The sequence below is a fragment of the Rhipicephalus microplus genome, chromosome 2, assembly GCF_043290135.1.
Source record: "Rhipicephalus microplus isolate Deutch F79 chromosome 2, USDA_Rmic, whole genome shotgun sequence".
NCBI classification, from domain to species: Eukaryota; Metazoa; Arthropoda; class Arachnida; order Ixodida; family Ixodidae; genus Rhipicephalus; species Rhipicephalus microplus.
In genome coordinates this window covers 64,492,739-64,508,644 of record NC_134701.1, presented here as the reverse complement: position 1 = coordinate 64,508,644, position 15,906 = coordinate 64,492,739, and the positions used below count along the sequence as shown (strand labels likewise).

At 48.7% G+C, this 15,906-nt stretch overlaps 1 protein-coding gene across 1 annotated transcript in view; it reads right to left on the bottom strand.

Annotated features, from left to right (window-relative positions):
• The window catches only part of LOC119170865 (heat shock protein beta-6), a 171,684-nt gene that overhangs the window by 150,023 nt on the left and 5,755 nt on the right, over positions 1 to 15,906 (bottom strand). The gene's annotated exons all lie outside the window — the stretch shown is intronic.

Below are 15,906 nucleotides of genomic sequence, written 5' to 3'. Positions count from 1 at the left end.
CGGACTTACGTCGGCACGACCTCAACCGACCGACAGTGTAAAGGAGACGGTGTTGGCCAGCCGGGCAAAATGTAGAGGCATGATCAAGCGGGTAAATAAACAGACAGGACCCGTCGAATGTAATGACGCATTAACGGTGTCGGAAGAGACAACGATGGCTGAGACGACGCCTCAGATATCGTCGTTGGAAAAGGCTCGCCGAAAAAGAACGTGGAAGCACAAGAAGAGATCGAGCGAGCACCGCAAAAAGGGGCGCAAGCGCTGTTCGAAGTATTCAGGATAAGTGCTGAGGTCGAATCAGAATGTGTTGGGCAGTGCTGAGTGCCATATGTTGTGTTATTGTTCTTGTTATCCTGTGTCTCAAGTGTATGTCGAGCGAGTCAGTGTTCTGTGCGATGGTGTGATGTATAGTGTTGTATAATTGTTGGATAGACAGAACTTTGTACGTTTGTATTGTTTAGAATGTGTGATGAAGTGTTGTAGGCATGTACCTGTGGCTATATTTCATGTGTTGTGGAATTGAACTACAATGTACGATTGTATTGAGAGATATATTGTGAATGTGAAGTGTCATGAGCGACGGATTGTGTTACAGTCTGTGAGAATGTGTGGTGACTGTTCGCGCTCGTTTGTGTGGTTCTGAATATTATGAGATAATATTCTTAAAGTGGGGGGCAGTGTCACAGAACGAGCGCTAAACAAGAGCGCGCCGCCAAATACTTGCGACAACGGGCGGCAGAAACGCCGCGAGGTAAAAAGAAAAAAAAAGAAAGCAAGCAAACATCCAGGGCTCCCGGGCGCGCGCTCTCCCCGCAGAAGCACGGCTTCGCAGACGATCCTCCTCACCCCACATCGGCGGCCCAGCAAGACCGCGATTTTTCTAGAACGAAGGAGGCGGGGTCAGACCGAGTGAATCATCCTCTGGAGAGGGCAGTCGAACCGTCTCGTGCCTCTCCCCAGCTTTCGCTGCGCATCGCGCCGACGAAACGACAAGAAACATCTGGAATGTCGCGCGCAAGGTATTTAACCGAGCGGCCGAGACGAGAAATCAGGAGTAGACGGAAAGTTAGCGCCGGAGCGCGTAGGGATTCCGCCGTGGAGTCGGCGAAGGTTCTGCCCGTAGTGACAGAACAGGAGGAGACGGAAGTGAGCGCCAGAGTGCGTAGAGAGTCCGCCGTGTAGTCGGCGAAGTTTTTGGTCCGTAGGGACGGCTTGAGCTACAGGCAAGAGCGTGGGTTTACCGCTATCGAGCGAAGACGCGGGCAACAGCTGCGTGTGTGAAGCCGACGGATTTCCGGCTAAGAAGTTTGAAGCTTGGAGAGTGGCCATTTGAGGACGCGAGGTTTCCTGGAAGAGAAACTTCGAGAACTACGGAACGACAACAACGCTGGACTTTGAGTGAGTGATTCTCGGAAGAGTATCATTCAGACTTTTGTTCCAAGGACTTTGGACTGAATAGGTTTTCTATCTCTTTAGTCCTTAAGTGTCTTGGTTTTTCAATGCATGCGACTGCATTGTAGTGCGTATCGTTGTCTGTGTCAGTTGTTTTGAGTGTGGCTGGTTGTACTGTGTAGTACGTTGTCTGATTGGTGACGTATTGTATGTAACTATTGTGGAGTGTGCATTTTTGTGTATTATTTTCGATCTGCCATTATTGAGAATATAATTTGTTTGTTTATCAACTCTCGGCTCTGTCTTGTTCTTTGGGCCACAGCCGGCGTCCGCTGGCGCACCAATAAGGACCACTTCTAAATTGTCCACGCTTTCGTGGTGCGGTTCGGGGGGCCGATACTTCGGCTCTTGGAATTAGCCCGGCGATCGTCTCCCTAATAAACGGGACAGGTGTGACACCGAGAACACTTGCTTGTGTCTTGTGTTGTCTGTTGTCGATCCGTTCTTGACAAGTTGCAGAACCATCGACAAGTACTGAAACCAAGGATCGTCTGAGACGAGCGAAGCTGGCCGGCAAGTTGTGGCGACAAGCCAATGGAGCTGGGATCCGTCCTCAAGAATGGGATGTGTTCCCGGAACAGAGTCTGGAGCTGCATTCTCCCAATGGCCCTGGAGGCGAACCTGGAGGGACCTGGCGAACGAGCGCGCCTGACATCCGAGCCACGTGGAAGCAGCTCGTCTTTCCGGCGCATTGTCTGGCGGCGGGGGTGCGGTTATGCCTGCGAGTTTACAGCGAACGTCCATGCCTCGGAAAAAGGAAATCTGTGTCAAGGCCAGCACGCGAGCCCGCCTGATGCGATCAACAACTTAACGGCGTCATCACGCGACGGCGCCTTTCTGCTGCGCACGTGCAGTGAGTCACCTAAGCCAGCGAGGCCGTCGAGCAAGCAACCGGCGCCTTCCTGTCTGGTGGGTCTGACGCAATGCCTGGCGACGTCACTCGTCCTTGGGTGCAGCCACCTGCAGCGCAGCCTCTCCACATTCGATGAGAAAGAATGACGCGGCCCAGCGGCGACCCCATTGGAGGAGTCTGACCTCACGACCAGCGGCGCTTCTGGTTGGACATTTGGTTTCTCAAAGAATCCACCCGGTGCATATAAAAGGAGCCCTGCGGCGCGTCGCGAGGAGCAGACCTATGTGAGAGCAGACATGTGTGTCAGAGAAGAGAGCTATGTGATAGAGAGTTGGGCTATGTGTTAGCAGACTCATTTGAGAGCAGATCCCTTTGACAGCAGACCCCTTTGAGAGCAGACCTATGTGTTAGAGAGGAGAGCTCGGCTCTTCGGGTCTCTAAGCTGTCGGCCCCAGTGCCGAATTCGTAACGCCTCTGTATATATGCTGTACATAAACCTTGTTTAACTCACCATCATCTCGTCCGCTCGTCTATCAGCTCTGCGCAGAAGCAGTCGCGAGCTGAGAAACCTACGCTACCAAACGGCTGGTGACCTTCCCGGCGGAGTTCGAAGCAGTGGCGTCTTCGGGACCGTGTTGGCGTCGCTGTCTTTCGAAACAGTGGTTGCAGTGGTGAGATTCGTGGCGCCCTTCGTAACGTCGTCGGAGGTGCGCTTCGCAACAATACCAACACTCCAGCCAACGCGCACATGCGACAGGCGCCGATGGGCTCTCCTAGCCCACTTAGAATTGTGGAAGGCTGGTTGTGAGGCGATGTGTAATCAAAGCAATATTTTTTCGTTGCACTTACAAACGTACGTGTGCCCCGTTATCATTAATGTGGTACACGATATTGAGTGTTTCATAAAAAATACCAATAAATAAATGAATACGCGTGGTTTCCGAAGGAAAAGAAAAACTCTAATGAAGTTCAATAAAATTCAACAGTTAAACTAGCGGTGTTTGGTTGGTTTAACTATGCCACAACATTCACTATAAGCCAATTTTTCTATTGCTGAAAGGTACGATGTTTTTCGCATGAGCTTCAATACTTTACTGACGTTTACGCTAGCTTAACCATTAAACGCAAATTGTTTATTTTCATAACTGATATGCTCCGAATGCTACAGCACATATTGAATTTCCTTCATTTTTGTGGATTTTTGTCACATTAATTGAAGCACCCGGTACAGATGCGGACATTTTCGACTATTGCAAGAAAAAAAATATTAACACAACAGCATTACAGAGCTCATTTCGTAGATATGCAGGTGTCAGCGACGCCGTTTTAAACGAGAAATAACCTTGGCCATAAAAAGAAATCGAGAGAGTTGCAAATAAAATGAAGGCTAAAAATTTTTCGTTTGGCTTTTTCACGGAGAATTTCACTAGTGACACTATCGGCTGTAAGTTTGAAGGAACGCAAGGAGCGCTAAACGTAGCATTCACTAAAGTGTTGCTTCCTAACAACAGCCGCCGCAGTTAGTCTTCGACCCTTTCGCTTTTTGTTTTCCTCCCTCTCGGCTGAGCGTTCTTGGTCTTCAGGGGCACTAAATAATAAGATCCACTCGTTGTTAGAGCAGTATCCACTCATACGCTATGAAAAAAAGAAAATCAGGCGCTCTCCTTACGCCTCCTTTTCTGCGACGACATTCCAGTTTCGTGAAGAGACACAAGCGTGAACAACGCGCACAGAAAAGAAACACGGCAAAGACAGGTGGAGGCGTGCACTATGTGCGCAACAGCATAAATGCCCATCAACTACACCGCGACCAACTGTGTTACGAACGCGCATCCGAAGTACATCCAAAGCGCAAGCGATGCGCATGCAACGCGCGTACGTCGCGCTCTCTCGTGCGGTGCGCCCCGCGGCTCGGATAGCACGGTCCCTAAGGGCGTCGCCGTCTGGCGTCCTTCGCAGGAAGGCATCATCGGGAGTGCCAGCGTCTCCCATTGAAAACGCTTGGCGATGGGCACATTATTATAGTGTACTAGAATATGGGGTAGTGCACGGAGGAAGGAAAGGTAGGAGAGGCTCTGACGTCACTCGTTGTGAAGCCGCGATGAAGCCGGAAGTCAGCCATATTGACGGGGAAATTCTTTTCTCTTATTTACATCCGAATGTAAAGCAGAAGGCACGACTCTCTCTCCGGCTCGGAAAGCACGTGAGCTGCGCCGCACGCGTGTCGTGACGATCCCAAACTAATGGAACGGGGCTCAACACTCTGCGCCAGCGCGACACCCTCGGCGAAATCATTTCGTCCCCGTATTAACAGCGAGTAACAGCTTACCGACAACGAAGCAATTCCAAGAGAACGCGCGCTAGATGCACTAACAACGGTGAGTGTTTTCACGTCAATAATTCAGCAACTGTACAGACAACACGATCGGTCATGCGCCTTCTACGGTTGCATTCCGCCATGCGACTGACGCAGCGTCCGGCCACTGTGTCCGTGTTCCGCGTGAAACTCACCGGCGTCAGCATTCTGCGACCGTGGTGACTTTGAGCATGGTGCAAGTGACCCTTGAACGCGGTGGCTGTTACGTTGAGATTACATGCAATGCTTGGGGAGAGTATACGAAGCGGAAGAGAAAAGGTGTCTTAATACGCACATGCAAGTTGTTACTGTACACACACAACATGAAACTAGGTATGTGCACATAGTCCTCATTGCGTCTTGCTGGGATCACCAGCATCGTCCGTTGTCACAAGCAGGAGCACTACCCAACTGTCACCGACCTGCAAGGCGTTCGTCGTCGTTCCACTTCGTCATGGTGCCCAACGCAATTTCGCTGAGCACTAATTGCTTCATCCGCGTCATCCGCCGCACGACATATGGATATGCACTCATTCTACGCACTGTTGAAACCCCGTGATGGACAATAGGATTTGTAAACGTTACTAAGAGTACAGTAACTCCCAGGAGATCACTGCGTAAACAATAACGTGGCGCAGAGCACGGATATTGCCCGCCACGGCTCAGCACGAGACCTGGGGAGGCCCACATGCCACCGCCAGCCACGGCCGCTCACTGCTGGACCAGCTCCAATGCGCAATACGTAACCATAGCAACACCGCCATTGTGCGCAGTGAATATGGCCGCCATGATGTCATTTCCTCCACACTTTTCACGCCGCGCGCCGGCTGGGCATGCCCTCTCCCATCTAGTAACGTTGCCCTCTCCTACCTTTCCTTCCTTCGTGGGGTAGTGTGTTTAGGAAGGAGCCGTGGATGATGCATTTGATAGGCACTGCGCCGTGCTCCCGACCGGGTTCCAGAAATTAGGTGCCTGTTCTCATCTTCTAACCCCTACCACCATTTGGCATCGACAGCCACGAGATGGCACCACCTTAGCTTGGGCTGTCACCTCGCGCTTTGCCTTTTATTCACTTCTGTGCTTTGATATTAGTAATAGCAGGGGTTGAACGTCCAAAAACCACCATACGATTATGAGAGACGGCGTAGAGGAGTGCTCCGTAAATGCGACCACCTGGGGTACTTTAACGTGCCCCTAAATCTAGATACACGCACCTCAGTATTTGCGCCTCCGGCGAAAATGCAGCCGCCGCAGCTGGGATTCAATCCTGTGATATGCGCTTGCATACTTAATTGCTGACACGTCCACGAAAATCTTTCGAATGGGTTTGTTTGTACTGCATTCAAAACAAAACGAAATGTCAAAGCCGCAGCACATGGTTTAAATGCAGGTATTAACAAACGACGGCGAAGCAGTCGTCCCTGGGTTCAGTTTTTAAAGCTTAGTTGGCGAACGAATAAAAAATTAGGAAGATTGAGGTATCGAAGGAGCATCTCTAAACCCGAAAGCTTCTTGTTATATTACTGCTATAACGAGTCATATTCTGCACACTGCGACAGCTTCGACTTCCTTCGTTACGCGCGGCACCGTTCTTGTCTAAAGTTGCGTCATGCAATTTTAATTATGTTGCTAAGGTGACAAAACTGCCATTTGATTTAGAGGCACGCCGTAGCTGAAGACTTGGGAAGAATTTTGAGAATCTTGGGTCCTTAAACGATTACGCGCCCACCGAAACACTGCTGCTGTGGCTGGGATATTGCACTGTACAGTCAAAAGAAAACATCACTTGGCACCACTGTCGGACTGTAAGAAGAAACCCTTTATTTACGAGCGCGCATACTGCAGTGAGCAGTAACACCGATCAAATTCGACGCCGTTTCGTGGAATTATCAGTTCACGATCACTTCATCACGGTGGCACCTTTATAAACAACGACTGATTTTTGCGTACAGCTTTTTTTTTCGTTTTGTCTCTTGAGACTGGTTGATACTCTTCACGAAAAAATGAAGCCATAAACAGCACGTAAATTACCGCTCTCTTTGACACGAGATGCGGTGCCATCGAGCTCATATAAATTCAAGGTTAACAAAGCTTGATTAAGCATTCCAGTGAAGCTGCAGTCCTTGTAGTGTTCGCCACCACGGGTTCGGAGTCAGCAGGAACGTCTATCGATGAACCTGAATCAGTGCATGGCCTCACCGTCAAGACAGGATGCTGCAGTTTTCTTGGAGATAGTAGATTCGACCGCCGAGTTCTTTCGCTTTCTCAGAGGTCTTGGATGCGGCGCTTTCTTCGATAAGTAGCTTGGAGCCTTAGGCAGTAACGTCGGCACAGCGTCCGGCGTTAGCTCTGGTCTCCTACGTGGTACGCGAACTTCTTCGCCGTTTATAACGTGCGCGTAGTCTCCGAGAACACATGAAGGCTCGAGGTGTAGCCCACATACAGAGCAGCTTTCGTTCAAGATCCCATCCTTTCAATGTAAATTCTGTTCCCAAACCTTCTTCCGTGTTTCGTCCTTGAGTGCAGCGAAAAGCGACGGCTGCTCACTTTTACATGCGGATCATGTTATACTAGGGACTAGTCATAAGCTGTCGCCGTCCGCAGCCTCCCCTCCTCTGCCAGCCATCTGTGCATTCCTTCCTCCTCTCCACACAGTGCGCTGCGATCGCTTTTCTCCTCCGCGCGACCTTTAGTTTTACGTGCGCCATCTGTATGCTAACGCGCGAATGCACCGGCCGGAGCCAGCGCTCGCTATAAGTAACCGAGTGTCGGGGCACGCCGGTTGGTTTGTGTGGCCGTGCGAGACCCTGTACTCCACAGAGTGGACGTGCTTTGCTTCACCGAGACGTGGAATGCCACCGATGACGTCGACGTTGTGGGATACGCTCCGACCGCGTGCACGCACGGATTCTAACGACCTGCGGGCGGCGTGGGAATTTACGTCAAGCGTGACGACGTCGATTCCGTCGAAAACCTCCAGCTGCGGCCCGGCACTCAACAACGCGCCAACGGCGAGCACTGCGTCGCTAGCGTCTGCGGAGTCAACGTCATGACGATGTACCTCGCGCCCAACCTATCGCGTGCCGCCGTGGAGAAGTACGTCGACGAAGCCGTGGAAGAATACCTGAAACAACGACCACAACGACGACCCTTTGTGATAGTTGGCGACTTCAACGTAGACGTCATCAAGGACGAATGGGTGGTCGACTACATGGTGTCGCGGCACTCGCTGAAACGAGCAACGCACGACGGCAAACATCATCCGACCATGGTTCGCGGAACGTGCATCGACCACGTCTTTGCAAATTTCGACCTTCGACCGCTGCAACCAGACCCACTCACCCTTCACTTTACGCACCATAAAACCATCTTGCTCAAAATACCCAAAGCGTCTCATTAATAAACATCGTCTATTGCAGCATACGTGCGTGCGTGTTCACTCGTGTTCACTCATAACACACGCGCATGTCGCAAATTACAAACCACATTTATCGCAGTTCAACATATACGCTCCGCATACTAACCAGTGTTCCCACTCGGGAACTGCGGTCATTTTTTTTTTTTTCAATGGTATACCCTGTTTCGCACTTAGGTGCAAAGCAGTGTCGTTCCACCGATGACTCGACATTGCCTCACTGTCGTGTGGCCAGCAAAAACATCGCCAGAAAAACTTGCGTTAAGCGGGCGCGAACACAAACAACAGGTCACTGAACTGTACCTGAGAAGGCAGAGCGCCGCGGAGATGACAATCCTGCCAGCCCATGCTAGGGCAGCACCGCCTTGAGAACAGGTTTTTTTGTCCACGTGCGACGCTTCACACGGTGCATGACGAGCGAGGGTGCCTGAACACACTACCCAATATTCTAGTACACTGTAACAATATATCCTAAGCACTGTTTTTATTTATTTATTTTTTTTTGCTTAGGTTGCCTCGATGCGCGCGCCCTCTCAGGGTGAGGACAACCGTGTCGTCTGCTAGCGCATCCGCTGGTCGCGAAGTGGGCGCTGGCTGCGGGGCGAGCCTCGATCGCGGTGAATCCTGCTCACACTCAGCGCTTGCGCTGTGCTTTATCTTTGATAATTCATTCTTTCGCGAGAGTTGATGATAATTATGAAGCGTGGAAGCTTGGGCAAGTTGGTAGGACATAACTGAATGCAGGAACAGCGCAACCTAGAAGTAGTTACTGCGTAACTACGGAAGCGAAAAAAACAAGGACAGAAAAGAGCGCTGACTTTCAACAAAGGTTTAATATCGGAGCGGTGTACATATATAGTAATTTTTCGCCTATATATGTACACCCTCCGATATTAAATCTTTGTTAAAAGTCAGCGCTCTTTTCTGTCCTTGTTTTTTTTCGCTTCCATAGTTACAAAGTAACTACTTCTAGGCTGCGCTGTTCCTGCATTCAGTAGATGATAAGCAACAGTAAATATTCGGTGACGTGTTTACTATCGTGATCATTAGCGGATGTATAGAGATTATTGTTCTCTCTGTTGCAACAGTTGAAAACGGTGGGAACTGCTCGTAGTTGCCACACCACCGCCCTGATTGTTGTGTCGTGCATACGTATGGACATAGTGGAAAATGAGGGAAGTATGCGAAGGAAGTGGATAGCTGCTGTGTATTTAAGTACGAATTCCCGTCATTCTTTCGAGCATTGGCGGCTACACGATCGTAACGTGGCAAAGCGTGCTAATCATACGATAGGTAATCAAAACAAAAATTTGCGAGCAAAATGCAGAGTCATTTGATACTTTTGTAAAATACGTTATACACAATACTTTATATGCATTAGACACAATAGATTATACACGATACACAAAAGCACACTTAAATGTCTCAATTTATTTTATGTGCATGTTTACATCATACACAAAAAGTTCGTTCTGTTAAGGTAAATTAACACCAGCACACGTTTTGCTTTCATGACTTCGGTCATGTGTAGCTTTGTTCTCACGTAAATGGTTGCGTAGCCTAAGTCTTGTGTAGGTGGCAACCAGCATCCTGCCTATTGCTTCCTTGTGGTTCGCGCATGTCCTCAAACATGACCAGTCTACATTTGCAAGGTATTCTGTCAGCGAGCAATAGAAATAAAGAACGATAAATTCATGAAATTGAACAAACTGAGACCGGTTCGAATACCCGCTGACTGCCGCACACATGCATAACATAGAGATGCAATTTCCTTTAGTTATTTCATCTTCATGAGCTGCTCCCTCTATAGGTATCATGAACTACAGGTTTTCCAACTCAATTTAATCCAAGCGCCAGCCAAATTAATCTAGGCGCCAGTCAATTTAATCCAGCCGCCACTGAAATTAATCCAGGTGCCATTCATTTTAATCCAAGTGCCACTGAAATTAATCCAACCGCCAGCCGATTTAATCCGGACGCCAGTGAATTTAATCCTGATGACATTGTGACTTCAAAACGACCCAGAATTTTCGGGAATGCGTGGAGTGAATAGCTTTGGAGTGAATTTAACAGGCAAAAGCCATGAATTAGTCACTCGTGACACAATGTGACTCGCGCAACATTATCTCGCCTATCACCCGCGTAAGCACTAATCACACCTTCGACATGCATATCAAAGGAAAAGCCGTCCACACAGTAATAACTTGATAATTATTAACCAGGCCAATGATCTCATCACGAGTGACTTAGGTGACGTCCTCACGCATATCACCCACGCACGCACTGTCTTAACCTTCCGTCATGCATATCAAATGAAACGTCTTTGAAAGGGCGGGATTTTGATACCTAAAACTCGGCCAAGTCACCTGATAACCAGTTCCTCAGGGGACGTCATCACAAATATCACCCGCACACGTAATTTACTCGCCTACCGACATGCATACCAAACGAAACGTCTTTGAGAGAGCGATAACGTGTTACCTATGACTCGGCCAACTGACTTGATCACTTGTGATTTAGGTGACGTCATCACGCCTATCACCCACGCACGCAATGTCTAACCTGCCATCATGTATACCAAACGAAACGTCTTCGAGAGGCTAATAAATTGAACGCTGTCAATCGGCAGAGTGACGTGATCACTAGTGACTAGTGTGACGTCATCGCGTCTGACACTCATGCACGCAGTGTCTAACCTGAGTTCACATATATCAAACGAAACGTCTTTGAGAGAGTAATAACTTGAACGCTGTCACAAAGCCCAGTGACGCCATCACTAGTGACTTGCGTGACGTCATCTCGCCTAAGACTCACACAAGCACTCTCCAATGTGCCTTCAAGCATATCAAACAAAACGTCTTTGAAAGGGTAATAACTTGAATGCTGGCACTAGGCCGAGTGACGTCATCACTAGTGACTCACGTGACGTCATTACGCCTATCACACGCACACGCAGTGTCCAAACCTGTCTTCATGCATATCAAACGAAATGTCTTTGAGAGAGTAATAACTTGAACGCCGTCACAAGGCCCGGTGACGTCATCACTAGTGACTGGCGTGACGTCATCACGCCTATCACACACGCACGTGGTGTCCTAACCTGTCTTCATGCATATCAAACGAAATGTCTTTGAGAGAGTAATAACTTGAACGCTGTCACAAGGCCCAGTGACGTCATCACTAGTGGCTGGCGTGACGTCATCACGCCTATCCCACACGCACGCGGTGTCCAAACCTGTCTTCATGCATATCAAACGAAATGTCTTTGACAGAGTATTAACTTGAACGCTGTCACAAGGCCCAGTGACGTCATCACTAGTGACTAGCGTGACGTCATCATGCCTGACACCCACGCACGCAGTGTCCACACCTGTCTTCATGCATATCAAACGAAATGTCTTTGAGAGAGTAATAACTTGAACGCTGTCACAAGGCCCAGTGACGTCATCACTAGTGACTAGCGTGACGTCATCATGCCTGACACCCACGCACGCAGTGTCCAAACCTGTCTTCATGCATATCAAACGAAATGTCTTTGAGAAAGTAATAACTTGAACACTGTCACAAGGCCCAGTGACGTCATCACTAGTGACTGGCGTGACGTCATCACGCCTGACACCCACGCACGCGGTGTCCAAACCTGTCTTCATGCATATCAAACGAAATGTCTTTGAGAGAGTAATAACTTGAACGCTGTCACAAAGCCAAGTGACGTCATCACTAGTGACTGGCGTGACGTCATCATGCCTGACACCCACGCACGCAGTGTCCAAACCTGTCTTCATGCATATCAAACGAAATGTCTTTGAGAAAGTAATAACTTGAACACTGTCACAAGGCCCAGTGACGTCATCACTAGTGACTGGCGTGACGTCATCACGCCTGACACCCACGCACGCGGTGTCCTAACCTGTCTTCATGCATATCAAACGAAATGTCTTTGAGAGAGTAATAACTTGAACGCTGTCACAAGGCCCAGTGACGTCATCACTAGTGACTAGCGTGACGTCATCATGCCTGACACCCACGCACGCAGTGTCCAAACCTGTCTTCATGCGTATCAAACGAAATGTCTTTGAGAAAGTAATAACTTGAATACTGTCACAAGGCCCGGTGACGTCATCACTAGTGACTGGCGTGACGTCATCACGCCTATCACACACGCACGTGGTGTCCTAACCTGTCTTCATGCATATCAAACGAAATGTCTTTGAGAGAGTAATAACTTGAACGCTGTCACAAGGCCCTGTGACGTCATCACTAGTGACTGGCGTGACGTCATCATGCCTGACACCCACGCACGCAGTGTCCAAACCTGTCTTCATGCATATCAAACGAAATGTCTTTGAGAAAGTAATAACTTGAACACTGTCACAAGGCCCAGTGACGTCATCACTAGTGACTGGCGTGACGTCATCACGCCTGACACCCACGCACGCGGTGTCCTAACCTGTCTTCATGCATATCAAACGAAATGTCTTTCAGAGAGTAATAACATGAACGCTGTCACAAGGCCCAGTGACGTCATCACTAGTGACTGGCGCGACGTCATCACGCCTGACACCCACGCACGCGGTGTCCTAACCTGTCTTCATGCATATAAAACGAGATGTCTTTGAGAGAGTAATAACTTGAACGCTGTCACAAGGCCCAGTGACGTCATCACTAGTGACTGGCGTGACGTCATCATGCCTGACACCCACGCAAGCACTCTGTAACCTGCCTTCATGTATATCAAACGAAACGTCTTAGAGAGAGTAATAACTTGAATGCTCTCAATAGGCCTAGCGACGTGAATACTAGTGACTCATGTGACGTCATCACGTCTATCACACACGCACGCGCTGCCCTAACCTGTTTTCATGCATATCGAACGAAACGTCTGTGAGAGAGCAATAATGTTATACTTATGACTCGGCCAACCGACTTGATCACTATTGACTCACGTGACGTCATCACGACTAACAGTCATGCAAGCACTCTCTAACGTGCTTTCATGAATATCAAACGAAACGTCATTGAGAGAACCTTAACTTGAAGGCCGTTGCAGGCAGCGTCTGCTAGTAAAAAACTAACTTCTCGCGCTGCACAGCCGTTCACCAGCTAACCGGTATACGTAGGCACCAGATCGCGCGTTTGGAATTCAGTCAAAGGCGTCTTTACATGGCTTTTGTTTGACTTGACGCTTTTCTTGACTCGTGTAGATGCGATGGAAGCAACAGTACCTTCAAGCAGCAGTGCGGTACAACCCAACAACAGTGTCACATCGCTCGTTGAGGGCAGCGCTTCTCCTTCATTTAATAAATAGAAATAATGAAGTCGAAATTACAATTAAGCATTTTACAAACCATACTCAATTACGCAACATTCAACCGATACCCTCCCCTCCCTGCGACACGTTTACTCCAGCTCGTCGTGTGGGTAGATAGATGTACGCGTCTTTTTTGTTGCTTCTCGTGTTTCGTAGAATGCCTTGAAAATGCGGGCAGCCAGGCCGCAATACTGTAAACGGACAGGCGTTCTTCACTAAACAGGCACGCTTATTCCAAGCACACTAACCTCTAAGAAACGGCGTGGCGTAGAATGTAGAAAGGAAGGCACGAGTCAGCCACAGCATTGAATGGCGCATCATCAAATGGCCAGTTGCAAATAGCAATAGTATGTATCTCAAGTATGGGGACTGCCCTCTATTACGACGGATTTGTTTCACAGGATAACCAGATGAAATAATTGTTGAGCCGAAGGAGTGGTAGACAAATCTTTTTGTAGCAAGCTTTGGAGCAGGCAGACCGTGCGTCTTATGCTTGATTAAGGATATACAGTGTTATGACTATAGCCGAATTATATGCAAACGCCTGTTTCGTTTCTTGTGCTCATATCGTGTCAGTTTGACACGTGAGCCCAAATTAGAGTGCGAAGAGAGCTTTTGTAGTGCTTTTATAGTGCCTATATATACCTATTTCGGGCGTTGTAGCCTCAATTCGTATAGGTGCCTGTAAATGTCTGTTTTCAAAATCGATGCCTATATAAACGCTAATTAACCTGAAATTTTGCTTTCAAGTACCGCTGGAGCCCGGTATTTATGTTACCGGGCAAAATATAGGTTTCGAGACACTGTGTGGTGCAAACTACTCTTTATTTCACGAGTTACGTTTAGAACTGTCAAACTCAGAAGGCATTTTAGCCAAGAGGGAGGTAGACTAGCCTCTACACATGTATACCATCTATGTCGCGTCGTCTGCTCAGCCTCTTTCCAGTGTGCGCTCAGATGCGTAGGGAGCAGGAGGTGCCTCTGTGCAGCGGCAGGAAGATGAAGAATGAATGCGAAACTGTGGAGAGTCATCAGGGGAAGTAAGGAAGTAGAGTGCAGATAAAAAAGCAATATCTGTGTAGTTTCTGTTTTTTGTTTGTCATTTACATGTGGTGCCTCACTGAGTCACCTGAAAATATTTATTTAGGCAGTGGAAAATGTTGCTTGCCCAATGAAAAGGTTTGTGTCACTATAAATTTTAATTTGATCATTAGAAGCGGCGAAAGCATAATCTCAGGAGGTGAGCTTGAAACCTTCGCCACTAACTCTAAAAAGACTTCGTAAGTCCAATTCCTTCCCCGCTATTGGTATGAAATTCACTCGGAGCTGGAGCATCACACGACGTGCATGAGCACGTCATGCGTGTGTAACCTACACTCGCAAGAGATGCCCATGTCAGCCCGTGCGTGCAAGCGGTGTTCTGCCGTCTCGATGTTCTTTTGTATTGTACTGCGAGTTTTTGTGGGATGGATCCCTATCTGCGCGCACGTTTGGAGAGGCTGGCTTGGATAACGTATCCTTACCCCGATACACAGCGTCACACCGCTGCATCTTCTGCTAGGGACGATACACCAAAACCACACCCAGCGTTGTGAATGCTGGCCCCGACACAATGCGCAAACTGCGAGAACACCAACGCAAACAAAATGGAGGCACCTTAGTCTCGCGTCTCTCTCGATATGAAATTAAATAAATAAGTCGAATATATTTCGCCTGTGTGTTCTAACATTTTTGTAAACTTTCATGCTTCTATTTAGGCAACAGTTTGTACAAATTACACACGTTGTCTCAAATAGTTCTCGCAGAGTCACGTACTGCTTTGACATAGGCAGGACCATTCTATCACCTTCACCATGTTGGGGCGCACGCCCATGAGATGAAGGTGAAGCCGTGTTCAGTTTGGCCCAGTGGACCTTGTCGGCAATTGTCCAGTGGAGAAGGCCATTTGCTGACATGCAGGCTATATCATTTACATTCGCCCCCTTCGCACTCGTTGACAAACGGCATGCTGGAGCACCTCGTTTCGCCCTACCGAAACTGCTGGGCTGTCTTCAACGACTTTCTTGCAGAAGTGTCGAGTAAAATTTCACAGCAGGAACCAGGAATACAGGCAGTGTTCCTGTTTGACAACGCACCAGCGCACCGCCACGCCGAACAGGCTGTCCTCGCGGCAAGCGACCACACAGTCAAGTGGCTACCGCCATACAGCCCTTTCTTCAATCCGATTGAGGAGCTCTTCTCAAAGTTCAAGGCAGGTGTAAAGGGATTCCTAAGCGAGCGGAGGGATGATCTCCTCACGACACCGGAAGGGATCTCCAAGAAAGAACATCGCCGTGCTCTGCTGGTTGAGGGCAGCTTGTACAAAAGTGTAATTGTGCCTATCATAAGCGGCACAGTCCACACGCTGGATGTGCTGCATAGAGCGCCCCGCGGCCTCAACCAGCAGAGCACGGCGATGTTCTTTCTTGGAGATCCCTTCCGGTGTCGTGAGGAGATCATCCCTCCGCTCGCTTAGGAAT